The 12711-nt window shown below is 35.2% G+C and overlaps 1 non-coding gene and 1 pseudogene across 1 annotated transcript; one reads left to right on the top strand and one right to left on the bottom strand.

Annotated features, from left to right (window-relative positions):
* The first annotated feature begins 3202 nt into the window (after nucleotides 1-3202).
* On the top strand, nucleotides 3203-12478 carry LOC141691746 (uncharacterized; annotated as a pseudogene).
* Nucleotides 3562-3668, bottom strand: LOC141694368 (small nucleolar RNA R71). The gene has a single exon (XR_012563682.1). It is a non-coding gene; the product is annotated as a small nucleolar RNA R71 (small nucleolar RNA).
* Nucleotides 12479-12711: the final 233 nt, after the last annotated feature.

The raw sequence follows: 12711 nt of genomic DNA, 5'->3' as shown, positions 1-12711 counted from the left end.
TAATCTGTTTTGGATTGGGTATTTGAGATCTAATTTATTTTTCGTAGTTAGCAAGTATTTGTGTTTTTGGCTAGTCGAATAAATGAACATGACATGTCCAAATTTTTGTAGAACTTTCTGCAAATATTAGTTTTGAGTTAATTGAAAAAAATGTTTTGGTGATAATTAATTTAATTAGATCTATTAAGCAGTGTTCCAAAAATCGCTAATCGGACATAATCGGTGAAGGTACCTTGTAGGGATTAATCGGTAAATCGGGGATTAATCGGAAGGATTAATCGGACCACTAATCGGAAGTACTTTAATATTTTTTTTAAATATATAAATATAAATATGGTATACACAACTTATGCTAGTAATTTAATACAACATCAAATGGTTATATTACCAAGTCCCTAGGTTTACAAAAAGTGATCTATTAACTTGATCACTAACATTTATAATTACATCCCAATTTATATATCAGAATTCAGAACTAGCATATCAGTCAGGCACTTGCCTTCCTCAAAAATCAACAGCCTATACTTACACATTATGTGACTTAAGTTTTTTTGCCACATACTATATATTTAGAGCATTAACAAAAATGGTTATTTATAAGATCTGCTTAGGCTTCAAAATACCACCAACAGTTCAAATCTGTTTCACGGAACATAAAATCATCATCAATTTCTGGTTCTTCTTCTGAATCAAAATCATCTTCGTCAAGTTCTCTAATTGTCTCTTCGAATGTGTTTGTTGAACCTTCAGACTCATCTTCATCGCCACACTCCACAATCCACTCTTGAGCCATACGAGAATCATTTGCTAACAACGCATCACACTTGTTCTGCAGTTTTTTATTCCTATTGATAAGTTTGGAATTAAACTGAACATAAACAAGGCTGCTTAATCTCTCCGAATCCAACCTGTTCCTCTTCTTTGTATGAATCTGACAATGGAAGATTAAAATTAGATAACTTGGAAAACTTAAATAAAAAAGTATCAACCTAATTCAAAAAAAATTAAAAAAAATAACCCCTTCAAAGACACTCCAGTTTCTTTCGCAGCCGAAAGAACTTGTGGTTAAAGCAAGTATCTTCATTGCCATCCTTTGCAAATTTGGTGTCTCGGAACCATAATTAGACCACCACGCAACTGTTATATATTAAATAAAAATTCATTAAATTAAATAAATGTAAGCATGCGACCAGGATACTTAATATCTTAACTACAAAGTTGTTACCAGGGTTGAAATTGTCATCATTGTTTTGCATTCTGCACCAACAAAATTACAACTTTCACTATATGTACAACAAACTACTATAACAAACTACTAATTACAAACACAATATCACAACGATATAAGTTAAAGAGAAGCTAATTACTCAAGAATACTCAAGAATACTATGACCCAGTGAGCTATAACCAAATATTGAACAAAGAATTATAAAAAAATGACCATGCTCAAACTTTTGCATATCCAATTATCTATATGTAAATCAGTACTCGACATTCATATAACAAGTTAGAGGTGAAAGTAAATTAAACCAAGATTTCAAGAGTACAAACTACAGAGTACCTTGATTTGAAGTATTGATCTTGATTCTGAATCTTGATTCTTGTACATCAATAAAATGTTAGGTTTCCCTTTTATCTCTTTCCCGCTCTTAAACAAGAAGCAGAGATATTTGTGTGAAAAAGAACCCAAAATTGATATAAGTATGTACACTGTACATCAATTGACTTTTTGGCCGGACCCGATTTTTCCCGTACTTGACCCGATTTTCTCCGTCTTTGACCGATGTTTGAGGAAAACGTATAAACTAACGAATCTCATGAAAAAGATCGTCAGGCTGCCGCATACCGATTAAGCGCCCGATAAATCAGAATCATCAGCGATGTTTACAACACTGCTATTAAGTAGTTTAAATTAATTTAGTGGTAATAAATTAGTTTAATTAGAGTAAATTCTCTTTTCGACTTTGTAGATTTAAAATTCGATTTAGAAAAAGAAATTCTCACCTCCCACTTTAAAGTTCAAGTTCACCTAAATTAAGAATTAAGGATCGCAAAAATTATATAGTCTCTGCGGAACAAATCTAAAATATTAAAATGAGAGTTGTGCGCTTGCAATTTAAAATATATATATTTTTGGCACATCAAGTTTTTGGCGCCGCTGCCAGGGACTATAATTATTTTTCGCGCCTTAATTTTTAGTTTTTCGAATTAGTTTTCCTTGCTCTCTTTGTTTAATTTTTCTAGGAAATTGAATATTTGGAAAGCTCTTTGGAATTTCGAAAATTTCCAAGACTCGAAGGAATTTTTGGAAGCTTTGCTTGAGTAAATCGTATCTCTCTCTTTTCGTATTTTTCACTAGTTATAAAAACAATTCACAAAAAATTAAAAAATTAAAAATTAAAAAAATAGTTAGTAAATACATACTTGTTGCATCATGCATTTAATCACCTAGGAGCACATCATCTTAGATTTTATTTTCTTATTTTTAATTTTTCGTACCTTATAAATTTTGGTGATTGCTGGAGGACCCAAGGTACATTAATTTCTTCTTTTCTTTACTTAGAACACGTAGTTTAAAGCATCCATAATTGTTTACCGCTTTTATATATCTCGCTGTATGTTGCATCATTTTAAAATAACTTTAAGGGCAAAATCACATCACAAGATAAGGGGAGGGATTTCATCACTCTTTCCTTGGCCCACAACCATTAAATCCATCATTTTGCATACCATAGCCTTTATAATAAAATTAAGTAGACATTAGCCCCTAGGACTTTGCACTCAACTAGGAAAAAAACCTGAAATGATCAAATCTCTAAGTATTCATTCTTTGGTGTCTAGGCTAACGAAAGCTTACTTAGCCATTTAGATTGGTGACTAGGCCGGTGTTTAGCCTCTTGGCAATGCTTGCACCTACCTGGCCAATCAGATAGAATGCTTTTAGTTTTGTGACTTTTAGTAATATCTTTTTGTTAGGAGCAAGTCTAGAATTTTTAGGGAACCATAGATTTAGAATTTTCTTTCGATTTTTCACCTTTTCTTTTGCGTGTTTTAAATTCTTGCACTTATTTGCTACTTGATTCATATCCTATTTATGCGTACTACGTGGATTAGAGATAATTCATCTAGGTTAGTGAGACCAATTGAGCATACTTCCTCATCGAAATTCGAACCCGTAGAAATTCTTGAACCCGTAGTAAACATGACAGTTTCTCTTAAGGATCGTTACCCCGCCCGTTGGGCCCAACCTTCTTGTATTTCTCTTCCACCGGTTGATGGTAATAATTTTGAAATTAAAGGTCATCATATTAAGATGTTACCTAAATTTACCGGGAGTGAAGGTGAGGATCTGTATATTTTTATTCATGAATTCGAGGAGGTTTGTGCCTTACAAAAACTCCAACAATTGACTAAGGACTCCATTAGGCTTAGACTAATCAATTTCGCTCTTAAATAAAATACAAAAAATGGTTATATAGCCTACCGATTAATTCTATTTCAACTTGGGAGGGATTCGTAGTCATTTTTTAAAAAAAATATTTTTAAAACCATAAGACTACGAGACTTACAAATGAGATTAATCAATTTCATCAAAAGGAAAACGAGTCTTTTTGGAAATATTTTGAAAGATTTAAAAATCTCTTGTCCCAATGTCCCCACCACGGAATAGAAAAGTGAAGACTTTGTAAGATTGTTTACGAGGCCTTAGATAGTTCTACAACCGCGTTGTTAGAGTCTATGTGCCAAGGTAAATTCATGGAAAAAGATGAAGATCAAGGTTGGGAGTTTTTCAAGGAACTAGCGGAAAAGACCATGTTGTTGGAGTCTACTAGGGAGCCTAATAGGGAGCCTAGTAAGCACAATGAAACACTTGGTTCAATAGCTAACAAAGGCTTACCCCACTTCTAGTCAAAATCCTTATCCAAACCCAATTCAAGCACCCTTGAATCCTCCCGGGTTAAATGATTCAGATAAGAGACTTAATTCCTTAGAAAAGAGTATTGAGATTTTGCTAAAATCTTAAACTAATTTGACTCATTCTCAACAAGCCTTCATGCAAACCATGACTCAAGATAGAAAATTATTGAATTCCAATGTCCACGCCATATCTAAGTTAGAGGTTCAAATGAGTCAATTAGCTAACACGATTTGTGAGCGCGAAAAGAATAAGTTTCCAAGTCAACCCGAGGTGAATCCTAAATTTTCGCTTAATCAAAGATCTAATGATATGAACGGCCTCATCTCTCTACGGTCGGGAAATCAAGTGAGAAATCGAGTTGGTGTTGATGCTAACAAAGAAGAGAATTCGAGTTCAAAACCTAATACCTCACCTTTGAGTCCAAGTCTAGATCATTCGAAGCAACCCGAGGATTTCAAGTCTAGCGAAACAACTCATTCGATTATACCACCTTCGAAACCTAGCCTCGATGTGTCTAACAAAAGAGTCTTTATGCCAAAAGCTCTGTATCATCAACGACTTATTTCGAACAAACAATCGGCTCAAGTAGAGAAGATCTTATAAGTTTTTAAGCAAGAAAAGGTCAACCTTCCTCTTTTAGATTCCATTCATCAAATTCCTTCATATGCTAAGTTTCTTAAAGAGTTGTGTACTCATAAACGAACCATTCATGTTCCTAAGCAAGTCTTCTTGACATCTCAAGTTAGTTCGATTCTCTCGAATGAAATTCCCGTGAAATATAAGGACCCCGGCTGTCCTACTATTTCTTGTGTCATAGGCAACACTTTTGTTGACAAAGCTTTACTTGACTTAGGTGCTAGTGTGAATCTTCTTCCGTATTCTGTCTACCAAGAATTAGGTCTAGGTGAACTTCAAAAGACCAATGTCACACTTCAATTAGCTGACCGTTCTATCAAAATTCCTAAGGGAATAATTGAAGACGTGTTGATTAAGGTTGGTGATTTTGTTTTTCCCGTTGATTTTGTGGTCCTAGAAACTGAACTGGTCAAAAATCCTAAAAATCAAATTCCGATCATTCTAGGAAGACCTTTTATAGCCACATCCAATGCCTTGATTAATTGTAGGAACGGTTTAATGAAACTAATATTTGGAAATATGACCACTAATCTCAATATTTTTCATGTCGGGAACCAACCCAATGACTATTTTGACCAACACATGGAAATAAATTTAATTGATAAAATGCTTGATCATGAAACCATGAGTGTCGATGATGCTCTTGACTTGTGCCTAAATCATTTTGGTCAAAATTGGGTTGAGTCCGATTATACTAATGAGGTCAATGAAATTTTAGAGTCCACCATTCCTACAACTAACCAAGAGCTTGAACCACTCCCTTTGTCCCTTTATCAAGCTAGTGAACCAGTTGAGCCAAGTCCAATATAATTAGAACTCAAACCTCTTCCTAACACTTTTAAGTACATATTTCTTGGACCTAATAAATCTTTTCCCGTCATAATTGCTTCTAATTTGACCCCATCTCAAGAAGAAGAACTTTTAAGTGTGCTTAAAGAGAATAAGGAAGCCATAGGTTGGAGTATTTCTGATATTAAATGAATTAGTCTGACAATTGTCCAACATAGGATTCACTTAGTTGATGATGCTAAACTAGTTAGGGAGCCACAAAGGAGGTTGAACCCAACTTTGATGTAAGTTTTTAGGAAGGAAATTCTTAAGTGCCAAGATAATGGGATCATCTTTTCCATTTCTGATAGCTCGTGGGTGAGTCCGATTCAAGTAGTACCTAAGAAATCGGGTATTACCGTAGTGACCAACGAGAATAACGAGCAAATCCCCACTCGTGTTCAATCGGGTTGGAGAGTGTGTATAGATTATAGGAAACTCAATTCTGCCACTAGAAAAGATTGTTTTCCTTTACCATTCATCGATCAAATGTTAGAAAGGTTAGTGGGTCATTCCTATTATTGCTTCCTAGATGGTTTTTCCGGCTATTTTCAAATCCCCATTGCTCCCGAAGATCAAGAAAAAACCATGTTCACATGTCCTTTCGGAGCGTTCGCTTATCGTCGTCTAGCTTTTGGTTTGACCACGACCCCTGCTATATTCCAACGATGCATGATGAGCATTTTTCCCGATATGGTAGGTGAATTCCTAGAAATTTTCATAGATGACTTTCCCATCTTTGGTTCTTCTTTTCATCAATGTCTAAACCATCTTGACTTAGTTTTAAAAAGGTGTAAAAAAATGAGCCTCGTTCTTAATTGGGAAAAATGTTATTTCATGGTTAAAGAAGGAATTGTCCTTGGTCATAAAATCTCGGAAAAGGGAATTGAAGTTGATAAAGCTAAAATTGATCTCATTGCTAGTCTCCCTCCACCAAAATTGGTCAAAGCAATTCGCTCATTTTTAGGACATGCGGGTTTTTATAGGCGTTTCATTAAAGATTTCAGTAAAAAAGCCCGACCCTTGACCAATCTTCTTTCCAAAGATGTCAAATTCGAGTTCAATAGTGATTGTTTACAATCTTTTGAACACCTTAAGAAAGAATTGACTTCATCCCCGATAATTAAATCTCCCGATTTGGAATGAGCCTTTTGAGTTGATGTGTGATGCCTCCGACTATGCAGTTGGGGCAGTGTTAGGTCCCGAATTATCGTAGAAGGGGGGGGTTGAATACGATAATCATTAAATTAAAAATTCTTTCGAATCTTTAGTGGATATAAGATGTAGTGCCCGGTTAGTGGTTTCGTGTTCTTGAGAGGAATAATATTTGGAACGATAAAAACAAGGAACACAAGATATTCGGGGAAGTATATATTCGTATATAAATCCTCGGGGGTGTTTCTACACTCCGATAAATAAATTAACCGGTTATATTCTAAGAACAACAAAGTTCCTAGCTTTTACAAATATTTATAAATCAAATCCTATACAATGATCTAACTTTTGTTTGTACTAGAATTTAATTACCGGGTAACGATTATAATGCCCCTAAGAATATACAAGAGTTAAACCGGGTATTATAACGTTACTTCGACGAGAAGTTAAACAGATAAACAAAAAGCTTGAGCTTCTCTATAAATTCTTTGCTCCAAATCCTCAGCTCCTTTTTGTTGGAGAATAAGATAAACAAAACAACTCTATTTTCTGCTTCTGTAGTGTAGACTTATATCCAATAAAATTGTGTGGCTGAGGAGAGGAGTGCTCTGTGGCGACATCAAGAGCCTGTGGCGACTACTAGTGTACTAGTACAACAAGTGTACTTAGCAAAGGCACACAGACAACTTCTATGGCAACCAGGCATTAACTAGTACATGTATATGTACCTTACTTCTCTTTTATAAACCAAAACCAAACAAACGTTTATTCTTTTATTCTTTTTTTCCTTTTTCTCTTTTTCTCTTTTTCTCTTTTTCCTTTTTCTATTTTTTTTCTTTTTGTATTTTCTTTTTTTCTTTTTTATTTTCTTTTTCTTTTTAAGTTTAAATTGTAACCAAATTGATTTATGAGATAAACTTAAATATAACTTATATAAATAAACTAATTTAGATTTATGAAATAAATTTATTTAAAGTTTATAAGATAAATCATTTTAAGTTTATTAAATAAATTATATTAAAGTCCAATAAATAAATTTATATAATTTAACAATTAAACTTTGAGATTCGCCAGTCCCCTGAGCTGTTTAGATGTATACCCCGCACACCACTTCTCGTACTTTAACAGATAAACGTTCAATCCAAGTACGTTCCCCAACTTAACAATCCTTCTATAAATAATACACAGATTCCTTTCACGAGCTGTTGACGCCTAGTAAAACTGGTCTGGTTCACAGACGACTAACCCCGATTCAGGTCTTCGTAATATAGTCTTGATTAAATTCTTAATCTTGCAATAACTTTATCGCTTCAGATACTGACTGTCAATAAATAACTGTACTTTCACTGGAATCCTTTATGGTACTTTAGACAACGTCTTCATTAACCTCTGTCTATACCATGTCTTCAATTCTTCAGATTCCTATGCTTCAAACACTGTCTATCTTCAATCAATGCCAATACACTAAAATCTTCTGGTAGCACTTGTATACTGAATCTTCAACATTTCTGAAACCCTGAACGTCTTTAACCTTTGTTCTTCACTGAGGCATGATCATATCAATGAACTTCTTTCAGTGACCTGTAAATAGACTTCATGCCTTCTTCTAATCTTCTGATTCTTTATATTTGCCTTGTCTTCATTCTTCCTGATTTCTTGTGTAGACGTAGTATTATTAACCTGTCATGTTCTAGTGTTGTTATCGTGTTGAGTTATCACGTAACTGTTCATACAGCTACACGGTCTCACCAATAATCTCCCCCTATTTGATTGTTAATCCTAACAAACAAATTAAATAGAGAGGATAACTCAACTAACAACTAGAAAAAGTAATGTACCAGGACTTGTAAATAATGCTGCTGGTTTTCTGGATCAAATACTGTATTTCCAGATTTTTTGAGTAACTGAAATGAAAGATGCTTGTTCCTCTAGCACTGAACTGATTTTTAAGTAGTTTCATCTTCATTTCCTTGGTTCTTCAAATCGCTGCCAGATAATACTTCCCAGTCTTGAATTAATCATCAGCATCTTCTTTTGTACAACCATATTTCCTGTTGAGAAATGCATATCTCTCTTGCTTATCCCCCTATAAGAATCAACTGCTTAAAGGAGATCACCTTCGTCTACCACCTCTCCCGTACTATAGGATCCACAGATAAGAACTAATGGTACTCCCCTTTTTGTACTAATCTCGCTTTTTAGTCAGTTTGTTCCAAATCAGAGAACAGCTTCTTCCCTTATGAAGAATAGTGATGAACCAAACCACTTCTTCTGATCACTAGGAAATCACCTTGTGTTTACCACCACTCCCGTATAATAGGATCTGTAGTTAGAAACAACAATGGTGTGGTGTAGTGTACATGTGCTTTACCTTTTTCCCCTCCCTGTTATTTCTCCCCCTTAGTTGAGGAATCCTTCAAACTATTATATAAGCTTTTATCTCCCCCTTAGAGAAGGAATGTATGCTGTTGTCTGAAGGAGTTCTCATATTTTTACTTGGTTGGAAAAGAAATAATAAGTCAGAGTTTGATCAACCATGTCCTGTTAAATGCTGCAAGAAGGCTTCACTGTTGATCATCCTGTTAACCAATATTCCCAACTCCTTATACCTCCCAACTGTGAGATCACCAATTATTACCAATTGTTAACTCCCAACTTGTTAGGTCTCGAAGTATTCTAATCCAATCTGTAAATGTTAGGTACCTAAAAGTTAGGTTCCAATCATAAACAGATTCGAGACCCGAAGTATCAAGAACCATGTTTAGGGATAGGGGATGGGATATGGTGTTTCTCTTTCTTCCTCACCGTGAGTGTGTGATTCTGTTTCGTGTACCTCAAAAGTGTTTCACTCTTCTCTCCACTCGTGTTTACACTCATTCTCACAAGTGTATCACTCCTCTCATAGCTCCAAAATCCAGTTGTACCTGCAAGGAAAATCACCTTAGCCATCATTAAGGAGGTCACGGGTGGTGTAATGAGATTCGCAAATCCCCATCCTTGTTAGACTCGTCAGATGAATCTAAGTCATAATCTACAAGTTGCTAGTTTCTCTTTGGGTTCCAGATTTGAACTCTGGGAAGGTTAACAATGATCCAAAGAATTTAGCATAAAGATCAAAGTACCTTCTAATGTCTGTGAAGACATTTCCTTGTGACTCATCGGGTAATATCTGAATCATTGTCAACAAGTTGTCGATCTGCACCTATGTTAGATCCACTATCCGCAGATGCATCCGGGGGATTTAAGCCTGGGGAGGTAGACACTGACCACTGACATATGGCTATTGGATCAATATCCTCTCCTAACACATGTACAGGCAATTGGTCAATTAAAGAACCTTAAACAATCGAATATGACCGCAAAATGGTCGAAATTCTTATTTACGTCAACTCTTCCTTTGTGTGTGTAACCTATCCTTGTGCATTAAGAATTGTTTATGCTTGAGGTGGTGACACTACTTCGGATACCCTGGCCGACAGACGAATTTCAATAGACGCACCCTGTTGAGAGGATGAATCTAGTAACTATTTTTGTGCCCTTATGAACCCTTAATTTAAAAAATAAAATTTCCAATATTTTCAATTTTCTTAGAAAATTAATTAATCAAAAATAAATATTTACGTAAAATCTAATTTTCAAAAATTTTTAATTTTCTTAAAAATTAAAATAAAACATAAATTATTATCTAAGAAAAATTTAAATTTAAGAATTTTAAATTTTATGGAAAAAAGAATAAATCAGAAATCATTAATTTTAAGGGTTACAAAAATTGTTAAGTGCTAAATGGCGACTGCAGCTTCACCCTTGTAAATAATTCTATGGCGACTAGAGGTTAAGAGGAGGTGAACATTGCCTTGTTTTTATTTTAATCAAACTCCCTGTGGTGACCTATCAGCACTTCTGTGCGCCGTCTTTGCCTTGGATTTTTAATCTAAAGGTTGTGGCGGCCAGAGTAATAATAGAGTGCTTGTTTGTGCGGCGAGAGGAGTTTACTATTTTCTGTGGCGACCTCCTGTACAACAAACCAAACACTTAGACCAACTAATTTAGATTTATAAAATAAACTTATTTAAAGTTTATAAGATAAATCATTTTAAGTTTATTAAATAAATTATATTAAAGTCCACTAAATAAATTTATTTAATTTAACAATTAAACTTTGAGCTTCGCCAGTCCCTTGAGCTGTTTAGCTGTATACCCCGTACACCACTTCTCGTACTTTAACAGATAAACGTTCAATCCAAGTACGTTCCTCAACTTAACAATCCTTCTATAAATAATATCCAGATTCCTTTCACGGGCTGTTGACAGTTAGTGCAACTGGTCTGGTTCACAGACGACTAACCCCGATTCAGGTCTTCCTATTATAGCCTTGATTAAATTGTTAAGCTTGCAACAACTTTATCGCTTCAGACACTAACTATTAATAAACAAATGTACTTTCAATGGAATCCTTTATGGTACTTTAGACAACGTCTTCATTAACCTCTGTCCATACCCTGTCTTCAATTATTCAGATTCCTATGCTTCGAACACTGTCTATCTTCAATCAATGCCAATACACTGAAATCTTCTAGTTGCACTTGTATACTGAATCTTCAATATTTCTGAAACTCTGAACGTCTTTAACCTTTGTTCTTCACTGAGGCATGATCATATCAATGAACTTCTTTCAGTGACCTATAAACAGACTTCAGGCCTTCTTCTAATCTTCTGATTCTTTATATTTGCCTTATCTTCATTCTTCCTGATTTCTTGTGTAGACGTAGTATTATTAATCTATCATATTCTAGTGTTGTTATCGTGTTGAGTTACCACGTAACTGTTCATACAGCTACGCAGTCTCACCAACAGGCAGTTTTAGGGCAACAAATCAATAAGATATCTCATGTCATATACTACGCTAGCAAGACCTTAAATAATGCCCAACTTAATTACTCAACCACCGAAAAAGAGCTTCTAGTTGTAGTATCTGCCCTCGAGAAGTTTAGGTCTTATCTTATTGGTTCGAAAATCATTGTTTACACCGATCATGCCGCCCTTCGATATCTTTTCTTGAAAAAGGACTCAAAAGCTTGTTTAATTAGGTGTATCTTGTCGCTCCAAGGATTTGACCTAGAAATTAGGGATAAGAAAGGGCCCGAAAATGCCGCTGCCGATCATCTTTCTCGATTGGTAGTAGAGTCAACCGTTGACTTGCCTTTGAATGAATCTTTTCTGGATGAACACCTTCTTTCTATCTCTACCCTCCCTTGGTTTGCCGACATTGTTAATTACCTTGTCACCGACAACATTCCGACTCATTGGTCCAAGCAAGATAAATCCAAATTCTTTTCACAAGTCAAATACTTCTTTTGGGATGACCCTTATCTCTTCAAGTATTTCCCGGACCAAATCATTAGAAGGTGTGTCCCAAATCACGAGTTTAGAAGTGTCATTTCCTTCTGTCATGATCAAGCTTGTGGAGGTCATTTTAGTGCCAAAAAGACGGCTGCGAAGATACTCCAAAGTGGTTTCTTTTGGCCTAGTTTGTTTAAGGATTCCGCGGGATTCTTTGCCGCTTGTAGTAGGTGTCAACACTTAAGAAATATCACAAGACGTAATATGATGCCAATGAATCCGATCCTTATTATCGAAATTTCCGATGTTTGGGGGATAGATTTTATGGGCCCATTTCCTTGCTCATTTGGCAACCTCTACATTCTCTTAGCGGTCAATTATGTGTCTAAGTGGGTCGAGGCCATTCCAATTAAGTCTAATGACAACAAGGTCATTCTTAAATTCTTAAAAGAGAATATCTTTTCTCGATTTGGTACACCTAGAGCTATTAATAGTGATCAAGGCAAACATTTCAAGAACCATCAATTTGAGTCTCTCTTAAAAAAGTACTCGATCACTCATAAATTGGCCACCCTTTATCATCCTCAAACTAGTGGTTAAGTTGAAGTCTCAAATAGGCAAATCAAACATATTTTAGAAAAGACTGTCAACTCAAATAGGAAGGATTGGTCAACTAAGTTGATAGATGCTTTATGTGCCTCGCTTTCAATACTATCTTGGGTATATCTCCTTATCGGCTTGTGTTTGGTAAAACTTGTCATTTGCCGGTTGAATTGAACATCGAGCCTTGTGGGCCATTAGGGAGTTGAATTTTGATTTACCCATTGCCGGTA

Source organism: Apium graveolens, chromosome 10 (assembly GCF_009905375.1).
Source record: "Apium graveolens cultivar Ventura chromosome 10, ASM990537v1, whole genome shotgun sequence".
Lineage (NCBI taxonomy): Eukaryota > Viridiplantae > Streptophyta > Magnoliopsida > Apiales > Apiaceae > Apium > Apium graveolens.
The sequence above is the reverse complement of the archived record's forward strand: the minus strand, read 5'-3'. Positions and strand labels throughout refer to the sequence as shown.